Genomic DNA, 19,801 nt, shown 5'->3' with positions numbered 1-19,801 from the left:
ATTATAGTTGCAGAAGCTGAAACACATCAGTATTTTATTTCATACAGATCGCTCATGCACACACAACCGAAACACACCTTTATTGCCAGGTTACGATAGCAACTCCTTCAGGACGTTTTGTTAACCAGGTTTGGTTTTCAGTAGGATTCCATTATTGCAGACTTTGTGTCTATAATTGATCTGCTTTAATAAGTCATGTCTAAGTTGTGAATTGACTTTTTACAAGATCTGTGTGTGTGGCTTTTGCATTCCCGAGCTCAGAATGTGAATATTGAAAGTTTGGGTCTGGAGTAACCCTTTAATGTGCTCTCCTCTCTTTCTTCTTGTGCCCATAGACTCCTTTCCCGGGTGAAAATAGAAACCAGGTGCTTCACAATATTGTGCACATGAAAGTGGACTATCCTGCGTTCCTCTCGTCAGAGTCCATCTTCATCATGAAAAAGGTCTGTATGCCAGGGTTATTTATTGTTGAGACACGTTTTTCCTCCAGTCTGTCCCTCGGTATCTTGCTACCAACCATAGTGAATGGATGTCACTGTTATTTAAATGTTACACAATTGGAGGAATACCCAGTGACTGTGCAGCAGTGGAGCGAGGCTCACAATAACAATGCACAAACGCTCATTTGCACTTCAAATTATGAGAACTTATTTTTAACATCATGTTTCAACTTTAAGTCCATTGATGGAGAATAACGTGCGTCTCCTTCTTGTTTTGAATCCTCTGCAGCTCATGAAGAAAAATCCCAGCAAGCGCCTTGGAGCCAGTAAACGCGGTGCAGAGGAAGTAAAGAAGCATCCCTTCTTCAGAGTACGTTGGCGGACACGTCCGTTTTATGGCCGCTCTTTTACATAAAGGTCGCGCCACTTTATCCTTTATCCATTTCTTTCTTCCTTCTCTTTTCAGAGTGTGGATTGGCAAGGGCTTCTGGAAAAGAAGGTGAAGCCTCCCTTCGTACCCACCCTTAAAGGCAGTGCGGACGTCAGTAATTTTGACATAGCTTTTACTGCAGAAGCCCCAGTCCTGACTCCGCCCATCTGAGGGGCTCCTCCTCCGGCTTGCGCTGCACTACAGCCCGCCGAAGCATCTCGGTGCTTGGAGTTCTGACCGCTGCCCACACCGGCCGGTGCTGACCGGCCTCACGCATGGACTCTCCTCTGGCGCTGCGCCTCACCCGTCTGCTCACGTGAAACCCCCGAAGCACAGCGATGCTCTACCAGCTGTCACTGAAAGTCGTTTTGAAGATGAAAAACTGAGCTCAAAATCTCCTTGAAAGCAGGCGGATTTGGACTAATCAGACATCTTTGTTTCCCAAACACACATCACTATGGAACACATCCGGAGAAAAATCACACATCAACCGACATTTAGATCACTGAACGGTCGCTGCTCCATTGCTATCATAACTGGCATAGTTGCACAAATCCACAAAAGAGTTTCCAGAACTGGAGAGGTACTGAATTTCACTGCGACTGACAGAGCATCTAGGACCTGTTTTAGTGACATATCAACTAGCCGGTGCCCAATATGCCTTCCAGCGCATCATAAATGCAGGGACCATGATAGAAGACCTTTGAATCTAGTTGTTTAACTCAGAAAGAATTTAAAAAAATGTCATTAAATATAATTTACATCACATACACACAGAGAAAATCACCACTTGAAGATGCACGGCTTCCCCTGTAATGTCTCTAGTATTTACAGGCAGGCCTCATCATTAACCTTAATGTACACACTCTGTATGAGCATAGTTAACTTTTAAACTGTCTTACAACCTCTGTTTTATTATTTCAAAATGTCTTTATCAAATACTGTTCCTTAAATATAAACATGTGGTGTAATAACCTTAATGCAGGTGTTCCCAAACCGGTCCTGGGGGACCCCCTACCCTCCTGGTTTTTGTTCCAACCAAGCTCTCAATTACTTAATTGAACCTTAACTGAAGTAACAATCTGCTTAGATTTTACTTTTTAAATTGTGTAAGAAAGTATTTGTTTCATCAATATGATTTTTAATATAATTCTATACCTAACTTAAAACCCCTACTGTTTAAAATAATTAAAAGTCTCCAATTTAGGAAATTATTAGTTCAATTAAGGGTTCAATTAAGTAATTGAGAATTCGGTTGGAACAAGAACCAGCAGGGTAGGGGGTCCCCCAGGACCGGTTTGGGAACCACTGCCTTAATGTATGCAGTGAGGTAGTCAAAACCCCCAACAACAGTTAAACTCTGTAAAACATAAATAAACAAATGAAAACATACACCTCAAGGCAGTGGTTTCAGGCTTTCATTTGTCACCCGTTTGAATTTACTGCAGGTATATCTGTCTGTACAGGTCGCTGTTGTTTTTTTTTGTTTAGATTCATGAATGGTTTGATTCCTGGTTGTACAGATGTATTAAAGAAAAAATATATGTATTTTAAAAAAGTTGTTGATTTATTTTGTGAAAACATGGCTTATTAAAAGGGAGGGGGTTTGGAAAATTTGAAATGCATACAAGACAGCCGGCCACAGCCAATGAAAATTCCCCCAAAAATTCAGTAAGTCAGTATAAATGACCCGACGCAGCCCCGGGGCAGATCCAGACAGGCCAGCCTGTGCCAAAGCATCGAGGCAACCAGAGTGTTTATAACAAGAACCCTCCCCTATAGGACAACTGCAGCAAATGTCATCTCCAGCTCTGCTGCCTCTTTAACATCGTCCACCAACCCCTCCCAGTCCTTCTGTTCCCACTGCGGCCCCCCAGGAACACCCCCAGCACCCCCATGCCAGTTCTCTCAATGCAGCTGTTCTGGCCAAACAGGGGCACCTACTCCACTCCACCGACCCAGCAGGAAAGAGGTGCAATTCCCCCAGTTCTCCTTAGCAGAAGAAACCTGTCAAAATACAGTGAGGGAAAAAAGTATTTGATCCCCTGCTGATTTTGTACGTTTGCCCACTGACAAAGAAATGATCAGTCTATTATTTTAATGGTAGGTGTATTTTAACAGTGAGAGACAGAATAACAACAACAAAATCCAGAAAAACGCATTTCAAAAAAGTTATAAATTGATTTGCATGTTAATGAGGGAAATAAGTATTTGATCCCCTATCAATCAGCAAGATTTCTGGCTCCCAGGTGTCTTTTATACAGGTAACGAGCTGAGATTAGGGGCACTCTCTTAAAGGGAGTGCTCCTAATCTCAGCTCGTTACCTGTATAAAAGACACCTGTCCACAGAAGCAATCAATCAGTCAGATTCCAAACTCTCCACCATGGCCAAGACCAAAGAGCTGTCCAAGGATGTCAGGGACAAGATTGTAGACCTACACAAGGGTGGAATGGGCTACAAGACCATCGCCAAGCAGCTTGGTGAGAAGGTGACAATAGTTGGTGCGATTATTCACAAATGGAAGAATCACAAAATAACTGTCAGTCTCCCTCGGTCTGGGGCTCCATGCAAGATCTCACCTCGTGGAGTTTCAATGATCATGAGAACGGTGAGGAATCAGCCCAGAACTACACGGGAGGATCTTGTTAATGATCTCAAGGCAGCTGGGACCATAGTCACCAAGAAAACAATTGGTAACACACTACGCCGTGAAGGACTGAAATCCTGCAGCGCCCGCAAGGTCCCCCTCCTCAAGAAAGCACATGTACAGGCCCGTCTGAAGTTTGCCAACATCTGAATGATTCAGAGGAGAACTGGGTAAAAGTGTTGTGGTCAGATGAGACCAAAATCAAGCTCTTTGGCATCAACTCAACTCACCGTGTTTGGAGGAGGAGGAATGACCCCAAGAACACCATCCCCACCGTCAAACATGGAGGTGGAAACATTATGTTTTGGGGTTTTTTTTCTGCTAAGGGGACAGGACAACTGCACCGCTTTAAAGGGACGATGGATGGGGCATGTACCGTCAAATCTTGGACGAGAACCTCCTTCCCTCAGCCAGGGCTTTGAAAATGGGTCGTGGATGGTATTCCAGCATGACAATAACCCAAAACACACAGCCAAGGCAACAAAGGAGTGGCTCAAGAAGAAGCACATTAAGGTCCTGGAGTGGCCTAGCCAGTCTCCAGACCTTAATCCCATAGAAAATCTGTGGAGGGAGCTGAAGGTTTGAGTTGCCAAACGTCAGCCTCGAAACCTTAATGACTTGGAGAGGATCTGCAAAGAGGAGTAGGACAAAATCCCTCCTGAGATGTGTGCAAACCTGGTGGCCAACTACAAGAAACGTCTGACCTCTGTGATTGCCAACAAGGGTGTTGCCACCAAGTACTAAGTCGAAGGGGTCAAATACTTATTTCCCTCATTAACATGCAAATCAATTGATTACTTTTTTTAAATTCATTTTTCTGGATTTTTTTGTTGTTATTCTGTCTCTCACTGTTAAAATACACCTGCCATTAAAATTATAGACTGATCATTTCTTTGTCAGTGGGCAAACGTACAAAATCAGCAGGGGATCAAATACTCTTTTCCCCCACTGTATATCTAAGCTGTCCTTCACCGCTTCAGGTTGACAAGTAATAAAAAGTCAGATCATTAGCATCAGCTGACACTTTGAGAGGAGAAGCAGTGGGCACAGAGGGCAGGGCCAGGCTGGTTAAATGGGTACACAACAGACAGAGCAGGGGTTCAATTGCTAGGGAATACAACATCCCAGAAAGAGGGCAACTCTGAAGAATCCCCGCTGTACTGGAAAAGGCCTGCTTACATTATTATTAATCAGCAGATACAATCTTGGCAGCTCAGGTTACTCAAAGGGACTTGGATAATATTCAGTTGTGGGCCGACACCTGGCAGATGAAATTCAATGTGGACAAGTGCAAGGTATTACATGCAGGTAACGAAAATGTCCACTATAATTACACTATGAGAGGAATAGAATTGGAAGAGTTTATGTGGACTCATAACTTTCTCCATCCAAACATGGCAAACACAGTGCTAGGGTACATAGTCAAAAAGTGCACAATTTAAAACAAGGGAAGTAATGTTCAGACTGTGCAATGCACTAAACTGAGTTCTTTATTCATCACCCACGCTTACACTCACCAGACCTGGTCAAATACCATTACATGTGTGTATTGATGTATTTTAATTAGTTCATATTTTAATTCAATTTTGTATTTGAAAAAGCACAAATTGTATCTTGTTTGATAATTACTAAATGACTGTATTTGCAAAATAAAATGAGTTTGTGTTTTAAAAGTATTTCTATGTATTTGCAAATATTTCAATGATGTATTTTTACTAGTATTTTATATTCTCCATTTTCAGTCATTTGTATTTTAATCAGTGTTGTATTTTAAGATATAATCTTTTATGTACATCACAACAATATGATTGTAGCACAACATTAACACACAAATTAAAGACTAAAGACACAATGTGAGATTCCTAACATAGTCCCACCAATTTCATCTGTCCCAACAGTCTAAATTGGTCGCTTTCATTGACTCCTGTCTCCTCCCTGCATCTCTCATCTAATAGCTAATGAGGCAGAAATTGTGAGATTAGGAACATAAAGAAAAATGGGTTTGTTATTCAAAGTTGAGCTAATGCGTGTACTGCTGGAAAAAGATCTACCTTAACACATAACACCTGTAGTCAGTGCTAATTATAAAACTGTTAAAAGTTTAACTACAACACCAATGTGGCCGAACATGACATAGATGAAGGTAGAGAGTCTGCAACTCAACATTTACTTTCAATGAGAGTTGTGATGTGATGGTAATGTTAGACCGTATTTGTTGCTGAGCTGAGTTTGTTGTGATGTACAAATGAGATTGTATTTTCAAATACAACCCATACATTGAAATACACATTTAAAACACAGAATATCAAATTCCTGTGGAAACACATTCAACTAATAATTGTGAAATAGGATATAATTTAAAACAGGATGAATACGATTAATTGGAAATACAGAAAATATATTTGACACACACACACACACACACAATAATTGAAGAATGTAAGACAGAGGATCCTGAAGCCATTGTGATGGACCTGGCCGTGGGACCGTGGGCCAGACGGATCTGCTCAAGTCACGTGTTCCTCCTCACACTGCAGACTCAATAAAAACTACAACAATTACTCTCAAAGATGCCTCCTTGTGTTTGGATTGCACTGATTCATTCTTCCTGACTGTAAAACAGGGAACTGATCTCCTGTGCCACTGTGGGTCTTCAAAGATCACGTCATTTTCTCGTCGGTTGAAGGCAAATTAAAAGTGCATGTGATATCTTACACTTGTCCACTTTCAATAGCCTGAGCTGCCGAGATTGTATCTGCTGAGCCACCTATTTTAGTATCATCTGCAAATTTGACAAGTTTGCTAACTATTCCAGAGTCCAGATCATTAATATAAATTAGAAAAAGCAAAGGCACTAGTACTGATCCCTGTGGAACTCCACTAACAACCTCACTTCAGTTAGAAGCAACTCCTCTAATCGACACCCTCTGTTTCCTATACATCAACCAGTTCATAATCCATCTACTTACATTACCCTGAATGCCTACAGCTTCTAATTTGAGGATCAGCCTTTGCTGTGGAACCTTATCAAAAGCTTTCTTAAAATCTAAGTATGTCATATCATATGCTTTCACGTGATCTACAGCTGCAGTTGCATGTTCAAAAAATTATCATAAATTAGTAAGACATGATCTGCCTCGTCTAAACCCATGTTGACTATCTCCAAGAATATGGTTTTCATTAAGATGCTCCTCTATTTTCTGTCTAATTTTTCCAACATTTTACAGGTGATGCAGGTGATTTGGAATATTTGAGTTAGTGGCCTAAAAATAATTTCCCGCATTTCTTTAAGTACTGTTGGAAATATACCATCTGGCCCAGGTGATTTGTTTGTTTTTAATTCTGCTAGTCCCTTTAGTACCTCCACCTCATTTATCCTGATCTCTCTTAGGGTTTGACTGGACTGGTTGTTAACCTGTGGCATGATATCTGTTTTTTCCTTTAGTAAAAACCTCTGTGAAATACTCATTTCAACATTGTCCACATCTTGTTCGTTTTCCAAGATACTTCCATTTTAACCCTTTATCTGTTTCACTTCCTCCTTTATTGACCTCTTTCTGTTATAGTATTGAAAAAAGCTATGTGCATTAGTTTCTTTCTATTTCCCTCTTTGCTTTCCTGATCCCTTTCTTAAGGTCTCTTTGAAGCTCTACATATTCTATATATTTTGTTTCATCTCCATCCATTTTGTTTCATCTGAAATCCCCCATTATAACAGCCACATCCTTGCTACATGCAGTCCTGATTACACTGTACATTGCAGCATCTTTCTGAATATCTGAGTTGGGTGGTCTGTAACACACTCCTACCACTAATCCTCCAGATCTTTTATTCAAAAGTTTAACCCACAAAGATGCTGTTTCATTACTGGGATCTAATTTGAGTTTGTGTCAGTGTTGTGAAAACATTGTGAGTGAAACGCAGGTCCAAATGGCACCGAGTGTTTTTACTCTAATGATCAATACACGATTGCTACTGCACGTAGTACAGAGCGCAATAACGCAGACACATGGCACGCAAAATAATGATTCAGGGACATTATCAGCAGAGGAGCATTTATTGCAATTCTATATATTCGTGGAGCAAACGTGTTCATCTGGACAGGGCTATATATTTTTATATATATATATATATATATATATATATAAATATAAACAAACACTGCCCGAGTGCCAGTCCACCCCTGCCTATGGGCTGCCGATCCATTCATTGTGACAGTGTAGGAACATAACTGCCTGTTTCTGTGTATTTAATAAGGGGTCCTGAAATTAACAGTTTGTAATGAAATACAAGAAGAGGCTGTAGCCCTGAACAGCAGGGCAGCAGATTAAAGATACCAACCACCAGTCGCATCTGGAATATACAGACATTCCAACCAATTCTACCTACTCTTTCTGATTCTAGGGGTGTCCAATGCCATATCAGGCCTGTAAACCTCAAACCATGTTTGCTTTGATCTGCAATCATTCATATCATTTTTCGCCCTTCTGCTCAGAGACCTGGAAGGAATTGTGATTGCTGACATCCACACAAGCATGTTCAATGCTATGAAGAACCTAACCCCTAATGTTGGTCACACACTCATCTTAAATCTTTTTCATCTCTGGTTTCCTTGTCAGCAGAGTTATACATTTCCTGTCACTTATGATTTCTTTTTTCTTTGCATGATTAAAGGTATAATAAGAACACAAGGAACGTAAAGAATAAGAAGGCCAAATTAATTAAAAGCAATCCACCAGTATATGTTGAGATTATACTTACATTGTTCTTCTTCTTTATATAAAGAACAACCCTACCTATCTGGACAAAAAAAAAAAAAAAAAATCCATGATGCCATCTATGTTATCGAGTCACAACCACACGAATGTATCAATCTTCTGCAGTACAAAAACGGAATAGCAGAGCACTAGTAACAAGTACCTGAATACTAGGAACATATAAAGTAAGCTGAAATAATCCATATAATGATGGGAGCAATAATTCTGGAAGCAAAAAAACAGATTTACACTGAACAAACACGAGAAAGAAGGCGTGTGGAATATATGACTGCTATACAACTTGCTGACAACAATGTATATGAATGTGACATTTCTTATTTCCCTTAGGAGCTGTGCCTATACCCTTTTCAGGCTTTAATTAACATGAAATAGCAAGCAATATCCTGCATGATGACACAGTACACATACACACACATTATTATTATTAAAAATAACTGTATTTTTGCACTTTGTTTTGCACTTATGTTGTAAGTCACCGTGGATAAGGGTGTCTGCCAAGAAAAAAAAAAAAAAAAAAAGAGTAAGACTCATCCATAGTAACAGGAACAGAGTATGGCTTTTGAAGATGATCAAACCTGATGATACACAGCTTAAGCCAGGTTTGATTCTGTTTATGACTATTTACTTTTTGTTATACAAAAGTAAATGTGTGCAGCCAATGCACACCGTTGTGTGTTGTGGTAACTTGAAGGAAATAAACAAGGTTTAACCTTTAAGTGTTTTATTGGAACAACTCTCATTTACTAATGCACAGCCACAGTGTATCAGCGCCATCTTGTATATATGTATTCTACTGAAAATCATCATACCTAAGGCTGGGGGGAATACTCCTGAAAGTACGGATCAGTAACAGGGACAAACTCAACACTTACAACATGTGTAGAACTGGAATTCTGGTGCATATTTTGTATCGTTTCAGTATTCAATTTTGAGCCAGACTCTATATCACCCTAATATTAAATAACAAGTATAATAAACAATGTTTGCTTGTATATTAGTAACTATACTATAGCTAGCATTTAGTGTTTCATTCACATTGTACATTTACACTCAGTTTTTGTGTATTAGTAAAATTTGAAATTACTTATTTAATAGATTTCAGAAAAGATTCACTTCACATCATTTTCTCTTTGCTTGTGACACAGCACTGGGGGACCATTTTTACATCCAGACTACAATATCAACAGTCACTTGTTTCTGTAGGAACATTATATCTTGGAACAGGGAGGTTTGAATTATACTTTCACCAAGACATCTAATTTTTTGTAATTTTGTAAAATCAATATTACTGTGTTGGAGAGGCTTTGACATAAACAACATGTGTGTTTTGGGCTCTTCATTTTTAAAATCCATGATAATTTAAGAACCTTTAAAAGAAGTGATGGAGGCCTCGAAGTACAAAAACTTGAATCTTAATTATGAGATGGGATGGGAAGCAGTGCTTCTTTTTCAGATAACCGGGGTTGCATATGCAACCTATCGTTATCTTTCAAGTCGTAAGCACTGCCCAAGGGGGAGGGGCTACTGTATAACAAAACTGTCGCAAAGGAGGAGGCAGCGAGCTGATAAGGGAGCCTGCCCTGAGGTGACCGCAACACAACTCCAGACAGTAATCCCAGGGACCCCGAAGGGCCACACCTGGGCCGCCCAGTAGCAAGGACCACAGTCACGCTCTTCCCGGAAATCAGTGTCTTGAATCAGTGTCACGGGCGGGGCATGACGGCAGTATATCACTTAATTGAATAATTATTATATTATTATATCACTTAACAATTATAACGTGTGCACTTTATTTCTCACAATTGTTTATGAAGTGTGTTCTTTTTTTTTCTTCCTTATATTGTTTGAAGCACTTTTCTTGTGTTATTGGTTTATTGGGTTTTATTGATTGTTTATTTTTGCCGAGCACATGCCACCCGCCGCTCTCACCTGGACTTACCTGCACATTCTCTCTTAAACAGTCATTCGAGAGAGACATACGGGAGAAACAGAGACAGGAGCTGAACGCCCGGGTTTGAGGGAAGGAGGAAGAACCAGTGCTGGAGAGGTGGAAGAGGGAGATCTTTGGAGCTTCATCTTTCATTTTCTTCTAGCGGATTACAAATAATAACGCGGAGCTGCAACCCGGGGGCGGCGACGGTATCCCAGAAGACTTGGCAGCTAAGTCTATGGGTTTGGTGTCTGTGTTTGAGTAGCGAGGGTGCAGTAGCGGTTATGCATTAAAAAGAACGTAAAGAGACTTTATACCGGCAATCGAGATCTAGACAGTCGAATTTTTGAGAACGGCTTTTATTGAATTTGGCACCTCGATCTACTGGTCCCCACTTTCTCTTTTGGGGATTGTCCGGTGTGGAACTATCTGTGGAGAAAGAAAGCACAAGACATTTTAGTAGTACGGCAGGATATTGACATTGAGTTACTTTATCTTCATGACTGCCGTTGTGACAGGTTGATTCGGGAGTTCTGACTATTTGCTCACCTTAACTTTCCTTTGCTTCCAGTCTGTCGGTGCCTGTTTGGCCAACGAAGCGCCGGCTGGGTTTCTGCGGGGAAAAAGACTTATGGGAAGAACTGTGTACTTACATGGAAGGTTTGAGTGATGCCTGTATCTGTGGGGGTAAAGAGAGAAATAGGATTAGTATTTTTAGTATATTGTAATTGAGTCATTTCATAGAAACACTATTTTATTCTGTTTTAGTAGTGTTTTTGTTTTTTCCTTTTAGTTGTATGTTTGGGGGGGGTTTTCTATTTTAGCGCCGGGGATTAAAGGCGGTTTTAGTTAGGTTAATTGTAATTCAAATTGTACTATTTTGTAAATCTCCAGAACAGTCTTCGTGCCCTGACTGGACTTGTATTAATAAATATTGTTGTTACCCGTTTGTGTGGAATTTGTCTTGGGGTCCTGTCGAGCCTGCTCTGGGAGAAAGCGTGAGTAACAAGAGCTCCTCCCTCGTTAATCAAAGGAGGTGGCTTGGTCTTGCGTAGTCGCCCCCTAATTACCCACTAGGCGGTGACATCAAAGCAGGGCTACAGAGGTTAATGCCTCTGCTTACAATAGCAAGGACGGCTGCTCTACTAGTGCAGATTCCCAATTCCCAATTCCCAACCCCAATTCCGAAAAAGTTGGGACAGTATGGAAAATGCTAATGAAAACAGAGGAGTGATTTGTAAATGTACTTTGGCTTGTATTTAAACAAAACATTTATAAAGACAAGGTATTCGATGTTTTACCTAAGCAACTGCATAGTTTTTTTTAAGGTAAATGTTAATTTTGAAATTGATGCATGCAGCACATTCCATAAAAGTTGGTACAGGGGCAGTTTAGGACTAATAGCGATGTGACAAGTTGAAATAAGAAGCTGATGTGAAACAGGTGAGGCAATCATGTAATCATAGTATATAAAGTGCCTCCAAAAAAGGCCTAGTCCTTCAAGCACAAGGATGGGTTGAGGCTCGCCAATCTGCCAACAGATGCATCGGCGAATAATCCAACACTTTGAGAACAACATTCCCCAAAGACCAATCGGTAGGATTTTGGGCATTTCACCTTCTGCAGTGCACAATATAATTAAAAGAATCAAGGAATCCAGTCAACTCTCAGTGTGTAAAGGGCAAGGCCGGAAACCACTTCTTAATGCACGTGATCTCCGATCCCTCAGATGTCACTGTCTTAAACCGTCATGAGTCTGTAATGGAAATGCTGCCATCCAGACGTTGTCTTTTCCAGGGACGTCCCTGCATTTTCCAGCAGGACAACGTCAAACCACATTCTGCCTAGATTACAAGTGCATGGCTGCGTAAGCAGAGGGTGCGAGTGCTAGCATGGCCTACCTGCAGTCCTGACCTGTCTCTGATTGAGAATGTGTGACGTAGGGCGTGTAACTCGCTCACGCATTTTGCAGAGGTGATTGCCAGCAAAAACGCAGTCTTAAGTTAAACCAGCTTCAGCTCAGCTGAGTTCAGTGGCTCAAATGGGGCTTGGGTCCTGATGGCCATCGTGGCACCAGGTGCTAAACGTCCGCCAGAAGTGGGAATACTGCGACCTCGTAGAGGGAGCTCTCGCCTACTGAATAGTGGCTACCACCGCATCTGACAGACCCAAGGCAAGGCCCAGAGCTGGAGGAGGCCCGGATTGGGGTGCCAAAGCATGCCCTGCACCTGGGACAACAAGTCCGCTCTCACTGGGAGCTGCCAAGGCACTCCATGGGAGCTGCCAAGGCACTCCATGAAGGAGGGCGATCAGGTCTGCGAACCAGAATCTGCGAGGCCTCCGAGGGGCTAACTGATGCTCGTTCTCTCCTGACCTTCTCCAGGACCACCAGGAGAAGGGGGAATGGTGGGAATGCGTAAAGGAGACGGCCATGTGTGGGTAGCGCGTCGATCCCTAGGGTTCCTGAGCGGTCTTGGACGGAGAACCATAGTGGGCAGTGTGTGGCCGAGGCAAAGAGATCCACGTCCGCCCTGCCGAACCGGCTCCACAGTTGCTGTATCACAGACGGGTGGAGGTGCAATTTCGAGACCGGGGGGCTTCCCCGAGGGAGGAGGTCAGCCGCCGTGTTGGCCAGGCCTGGGGCCTGGGAGGTGAACTGCTCTGATGGAGCTGAACCGTGGCTGCACCCACAGAAGCAGACGGCGCACCAGACAGTACAGTCTCCGCAACCGGAGACCCCCTTGCCTGTCGATATAGGCGACCACCGCTGTGTTGTCCGGCCGAACCAGCACGTCTGTCCAAGGAGTACAGCCTATAGCTCCAGGATGTTGATATGGAGGGCCCTTGCTGGCTCCGTCCACCTGCCTCGGACTCCACGTCCGTTGCAGACTGTTCCCCAACCCTGCTTGGAGACGTCTGTCGTCATAACTGCTCGGTGGAAGACTGGCCCCAGGGGCACACTGAAGGTTAAATAGTGAGGGCTCCGCCACCAAGTAACTGTGACCCGGCGTGTTCGATCGCGGCGAGGATGCATCCTGAGAGAACTGAACCACCATTGCAGCGGCCTCAACTGAAGGAGGCTGAGGGGGAGGGTCTGTGATGCAGCCGCTGAGTTGCTGAATAAGTTGTTGATTTTGTTTTTAGGCAATACGAGGAGGGCAAAAGTCTCTCAAGAAGACAAAGAGAGAAGCTGCATAATGAAATTAATCAACTCCAGAAATCATTGGACAAGCAAAGGAAACTAAAGGAGAAATACAAAAAGATATGCCAGCACTTAAAGAAATACACAAATTCTCCACAATCTAAATAGAAGGAGCTGACAAAGAAATGCCCTGTAAACTCCATTATCAGGAAAACCATTTGTACCATGAAGCACTGATTTTAGACATCAATATCAAATATCTCAAGGCCAGAAAAGAAAAGGACAGGCAAATCATTTCAAAAGTAATAAGAGGGAGGATTGTCAGAAAATACAGATTACAGAGATTTGCAGAGTATGCCCTGGGCTTCTCATGTAGGTGCTGGAAACATCTGCAGAGCAAAAGTCTAAGCAACTTTGACAGGAAGCAGACCAACAGGTTCACAGATGCATTCAATAAAAAGGTGAAGACCTTCTATTCAAGAGACAATGTAAGCAGGATCACAACAGGGAGAAAACAGAGAATCACAAAGAATAAAGTGAAGATGCAAAAAAGGTTGCTGCAAAATATGCTGAAAAACCTGCACATAAAGATGTCTATCAGAGAACCCTGAGAAGCTATCATATTCTCTGTCTTTTTGGGTTGTTCATCCCTCCATCTCATCCACTCCATGAAGTGTTCAAAAGTAAAGATAACTGTAAAGAAAAACGCTAATGGCACACAGGAGAAACTCACAGGGTTGCAACACACCTACTTGCACAGGTTTAAAAGACACTGGTTCAACATTAAACAGCAGTTTGCCTACAGCAGAGAGCTCAAGGAACGGATGTCAATGGATGAGGTCTGGATGAGAAAACTACAAAGAAACATTTGGCAAAACTCAAATAGTGGTGGAATAAATTCAACCACACAACTACTCACAAAGTTGCGCTGTAGTCGATGTTCTATCTCCAGCATGCAACAATAAAAAAATGCACCACAACATGAAATGTCATATACCCAGTACTTCCAATTGCAACGTCATTACCTTTTTTACCCACCATTATGATTATCATTTAAAAACAAAGTCCTTTCTCCTGTCCTTCTTTATGAAATGAGCAATGGCAGGTTCATAAAGCTTGTCTTTTGACTTTAAATCCGAAAGTCCTCGGCAGTTGCCATCGCCATCATTACATACACCCACCATCCAGCTAGCAAGGCTCAAGCGTGAGAAAGCAAGACAAGGCTCGCTATTGGCTCTGAATTAGTGACATATACTTAGGCCCTCTAGAGGGCCTTGAGGCATCATACAATTGTCCCACCTATTACAAGACAGTTTGTGATTGGTTGATTCTACTGTCATTCCAAAATGTTGCTCTAATTGTCAATGACATTGGCTGGTGCCTTCTATTTAAAGCCTGAGGGCCTAGACAATGATTAAGATTAAATCAGTGAAAACAAAATTACAAATTATAATATATAAAAATATATACAGATTTGTATCTATCATTAGGCCCTCTCTGGCATTTTTACTATAGAAGATCTTTGACTGACATGACACTCATCCATTATCAATACAATAGATTCCAGCAAAAGGTGAAATCGGTTCACCAATCCCGTTGTAAGAAAATCCTGGCAAATCCAATCAGAGAGTGGGCACTCCTCCCCCTTAGATATTTCCATATTAGATTTACACAAGCGATGATTGGAGTGATGACGTGTGTGAGAGAGAGTGAGAATGCCCAATTAATAACAGTGTGTCATTCTCAGCATTTAATGGACAAGAAGTAAAAAAAAGAAATATAGACCAACGGCCCACACAGGTCCAAACAGAACGGACCACCATTCTCCCACACTTCCCGATTGCCAGTCTGCCCCTGATAAAAACGTATAGTAATAAGAAATAAAGCATTGCAATAAACATGTATATTAAACATAATAAGCACGACTGCAATGATGATAGTAAAAAGCAATACAAATCATCATCATCATCATAATACAAAATAAACATAATAAATATAGCCAGTCTTAATAATATCAATAAACATGAAAAAAAGAGAAAAAAACATAAATAGATATATAAAACAAAATAATTGTTATAAGGCTTAATAATCTCAAAAATATATATAATTACAACATAATCAGTCTTAAAACATAAATGCATTCTTACAATAATGAATTAATGAATATCATTAATATTAGTAAAATAAATAAATAAATAAAACCATTAGTAAACATATCCTCATAATAATGTTTATTAGGCATCATAGATAATAATGATATGAGTTAAATAAAACTACAATGATCAAAAAATAATCATAAGGTTTCATAAATAAATACGCCCTCATAATAAGCAAGTCAATGATAAATATCAGCCATGTATTAAGGACTGTACGGTGTATAATAAACACTTACTGCTTCATTATAGCTTTTTAAAAATGTTATATATATAAAAATTATAATACAAATAGTAACAAATAAATCATCTAGATTAATGTTATTGAGATAATTTCATGCCTTGCACCATGTGTTCTCAAGTTTATAACTTAAGGAGAATTATATGTTTTTCAAGGTGTATATTATCTAATAGATTTCTCCATAAAGATAAAGATAGTGAGTCAAAGTCTTTCCATGAAAGTAAGCTTGCCTTTGCAACCAAAAAGATGATAGAATATGTTTTCATTTTTCTATTGGAAGTAATGAGGTGTGTCCAAGAATTACAATTCTGGCTGAAAATTGGATTTTATAACACAGGATTTTAAATAGATGGAATAACATTTTCTGGTGTGATTTTAATATGTAAAATGTGTCATGAAAATGTCTCATCAAGCTGAATATTACTGTAATGCAAAGTCGTTTTGAGCATTCAATCAATTGCAGATCTGCACACTGAAAATGTTGGTAGATTTAAGTTACTGCTTTATTGTGCAGCATAAATTTACATTATATATTCCTAGTTAATTTTGTCCTCTTAGTGACAAATTTGTGATTGTAGTGTTCCAGTTCTATTTTACAGGGTAAACAATGTATGTTCTCTACTTCGGAGCATTTGCAAAAAGACAGTGGGCCCGATATTCAAACTTCACACAATTTCCACACAAAATGACTGCCACGCAAGAAAAATGCGACTTGGCCAAAAAAGGAGAGATATGCAAACATGGCGGAAATCTTTGTGCGACATTGGAATATAGCATTGTTTTCCTGTGTCACAAACCCACTTGCTCCACTGCAAAGTGCACTATTATACCCACTGTTTGAACACAGTTTTGCGCAGTTATTGGATGACTGCATGATACTAATATTGTGCAAAAATATTCAGTCTATATTCTAATTAAGGCTTTCACGTGCAATATGTGCATGTTACACAATTTAATTTCGTTTGCGCAATATACGCATGTTTAATGTCAGCCCGGAATACATTTGCATCTCATGTTTCCAATTACCAAGTAATTACCATATGTTAATAAGCCATGCCATTAAAGGAACATGACTATACAGGTGGATGAATGAAGGCAGTGTGCTGGACAGAGGCAAGTGCCATGTTTCACAATCTGTTATTTGTACACACACACCTGTCATGGCTACCATCTAGTACTTCCACTTTTCCCCACATCAACCTTTCTTATCAGTCACTTCCCCCAGCTCCCTTCAATCAACATTCCTGAACACCATGTGCACTTCCCTGGATTCCTTGCCTGACCTACCAACTACGACTTTGTTTCCCTGATTGCCCGACCCTTGCCTATGACCACGACCCCATCTTTGCCCTTGATTGCCCCATTCTGCCGGTACCCGACCCACATTACATTATCGTCACTTAGCAGACGCCCTTATCCAGGCCTTATCCATTTATACAGCTGGGTATTTAAGGGTATTCTAAGTGAAGTACCTTGCTCAAGGGTACAACAGCATTGCCCCCACCCAGGATTCTGGTTATGAGTCCAGAGTTCTAACCACAACTCCACAGTGCTGCCCATGCTTGTCTGACCACCTCTACCACGCACCACAACTGGGTCCCACTGTTCCCGTGCCCCAGCGGTACGTTACAAAAAACTTCACCTCCAAATGGACCCAGTGATGCTGACCACCCAGAGGGCCATGCTCGGGAAGCATGAGCAGATGGTCCAGTGGATTGTGAACGCCGTGGACCAGCTGCTTGAGCACCTACCTGAACATCAGCCTGCCCCCTCGGTGACGGCTGATCCAGCTCCTGTTGCTGCCCCTGCAGCTGCTATCCAGCTGGTCCGGCTGGCTGTCCCAGGGAAATACGACGTCTCCCCCGACCACTGTAAGGGCTTTGTACTGCAGTGCCAGCTGTACTTCGCCCACCTGCCCATGTCATTCCCCACTGAAGAGGCTAAGATCACCTTCATCATCACCCTCCTGACTGGGAAAGCACTTGGATGGGCTTCCCTTAGTGCCAGCCGCCTTGGAGCAAGTCAGAGGAGCCCGTTACTTCACCAAACTGGACCTGCGCAGCGCCTACAACCTCATCTGGATTAGAGAGGAGGATGAATGGAAGACAGAGTTCATTACACACTCCTTCCATTACGAGTACCTCGTCATGCCTTTCGGTCTCGCTAATGCCCCTTCTGTTTTCCAGACGTTCATGAATGAGGTTCTGAGATTCTTCCTGCATTAGTTTGTCATCGTGTATATCAATGACATCCTGATTTACTCCACCTCCCTCTCCGAGCACGTTTCCCAGGTGCGCCAGGTGCTCCACTGTCTGCTGTACAAGGTACTCGACATCAAGGCAGAGAAGTGCGCGTTCAACCGCCAGCGTGTGGGCTTCCTCGACTACATCATCAATGCCAGTGGCGTACATATGGACATGGAGAAGGTGAGCGCCATCACCGACTGGCCACAGCCCCGCACTGTGAAGGAGCTGCAGCGCATCCTGGGCTTTGCCAATTTTTATCGGCGGTTCATCCGCAACTTCAGCCCCGTCGCCTCTCCACTGACCTCTCTATTATAGGGATCCCCCAGAACATTCTCCTGGACTGCCGCTGCCACTGCCGCATTCGCCCGCCTCAAGACAGCCCCCATCCTCAGGCACCCAGACCCCTCTCTGCCATTCATCGTGGAGGTGGATGCCTCTGAATCCAGAGTGGGGGCTGTGCTTTCCCAGCACCACAGAGAGCCACCCAAGCTTCACCCCTGTGCTTTCTTCTGCAAGCTGTCACCGCCAGGCGCGCTGGGCACTGTTCTTCACACAGTTCCTGTTCACATTGACCTACCGTCCGGGATCAAAAAACGTCAAGGCGGACTCCCTCTCTTGCCAGTTCGACTCCTCTCCTGCACCTCAGTCCGCGGAATCCATCCTGTCTCCCACCTGCATTCTGGCTCCCATTCAGTGGAGCATCTGGGACCAGATCCAGCACGGACTCGCCTCTGATCCGGCTCCTTTCACCTGTCCAGCAATTGCTGCACTGGATCCACGCCACTCCTGCCTCCGGTCACCCAAGTGTCAGCTGCACTGTCGCCTTGGTTTGGTCTCTAGTCAAATCTAATAAGGGAAAGCTAACTGGCTCCCCATCAAGCTGTAAAACAAAACAACGCATTTTCCTTGAAAATCAAAAGGTTGACTTGGTTGACTACATTATTGCTAAATTCTCATTGTGGAGTGAAGCTGCAGTTTCTTTTGAAACAGTCACACTATTCCTGCAGAAAACAAGTCAAAGACAGGAAGACTGATGCTGATCAAATCTTCTCTCTGCTCTTCAATTCAAAGTCATTCTTCGACACACATTTTCTGTTCACCCCCAAGCAAAGGAGATGAGAGAAGGCAGCTTATGGAGTTAAGCAAAGATTAGTCCACAATGAGCAACACAGTACAAACTTGTAGAAAGTAAACATCCAACACAATAAAAGTACAGCGGTTGTGTGGAGTATTAATACAAATAAAAACAAAAACACACATCGCATTTTCAATTGTTCATCAACTGTGGTGTCATTAGGAAAACTACCCTTATTAACAATTCATAATTTCTGCTACAGAAAAACTACAGTGTATCAAAAGCTTGTGAAATAAAAGCGCTTTCTGTGTGGCAGTGGAATGATTCTCTAGATTCCCAGGCCAGCATTCCAATGTCTTTCCAAACTATTCCCCAATAATAAGAGTAACACAGTCTTTTAGTCAAACAATCATTGCTTTATTGTAATCAAATTTTAAATTTGACAGATAAAAATATATATATGTAAATAAAACTCTTATTTTCTCTCAGAGAGGTCACCTAGTGAACATAATGGTGGAGAGAATGGGATGCTACAATTCAAAATGAATGACATAACCGTTATGACGTTGTACTGGGCGGCGTTGTCATAAGGCATGGAGATAAGTGTCTGGGGTATTAAGGGTTCAATAAGTATAGGTGTCTTTATCAGTGAAGCTCATTGGACACATCTTATACTGTGTGATCTGTGCTCTGTGAATGGCCTTGTACTGGAGTAGG

This window comes from Amia ocellicauda, chromosome 11, assembly GCF_036373705.1.
Source record: "Amia ocellicauda isolate fAmiCal2 chromosome 11, fAmiCal2.hap1, whole genome shotgun sequence".
NCBI lineage: Eukaryota > Metazoa > Chordata > Actinopteri > Amiiformes > Amiidae > Amia > Amia ocellicauda.
The sequence above is the reverse complement of the archived record's forward strand: the minus strand, read 5'-3'. Positions refer to the sequence as shown.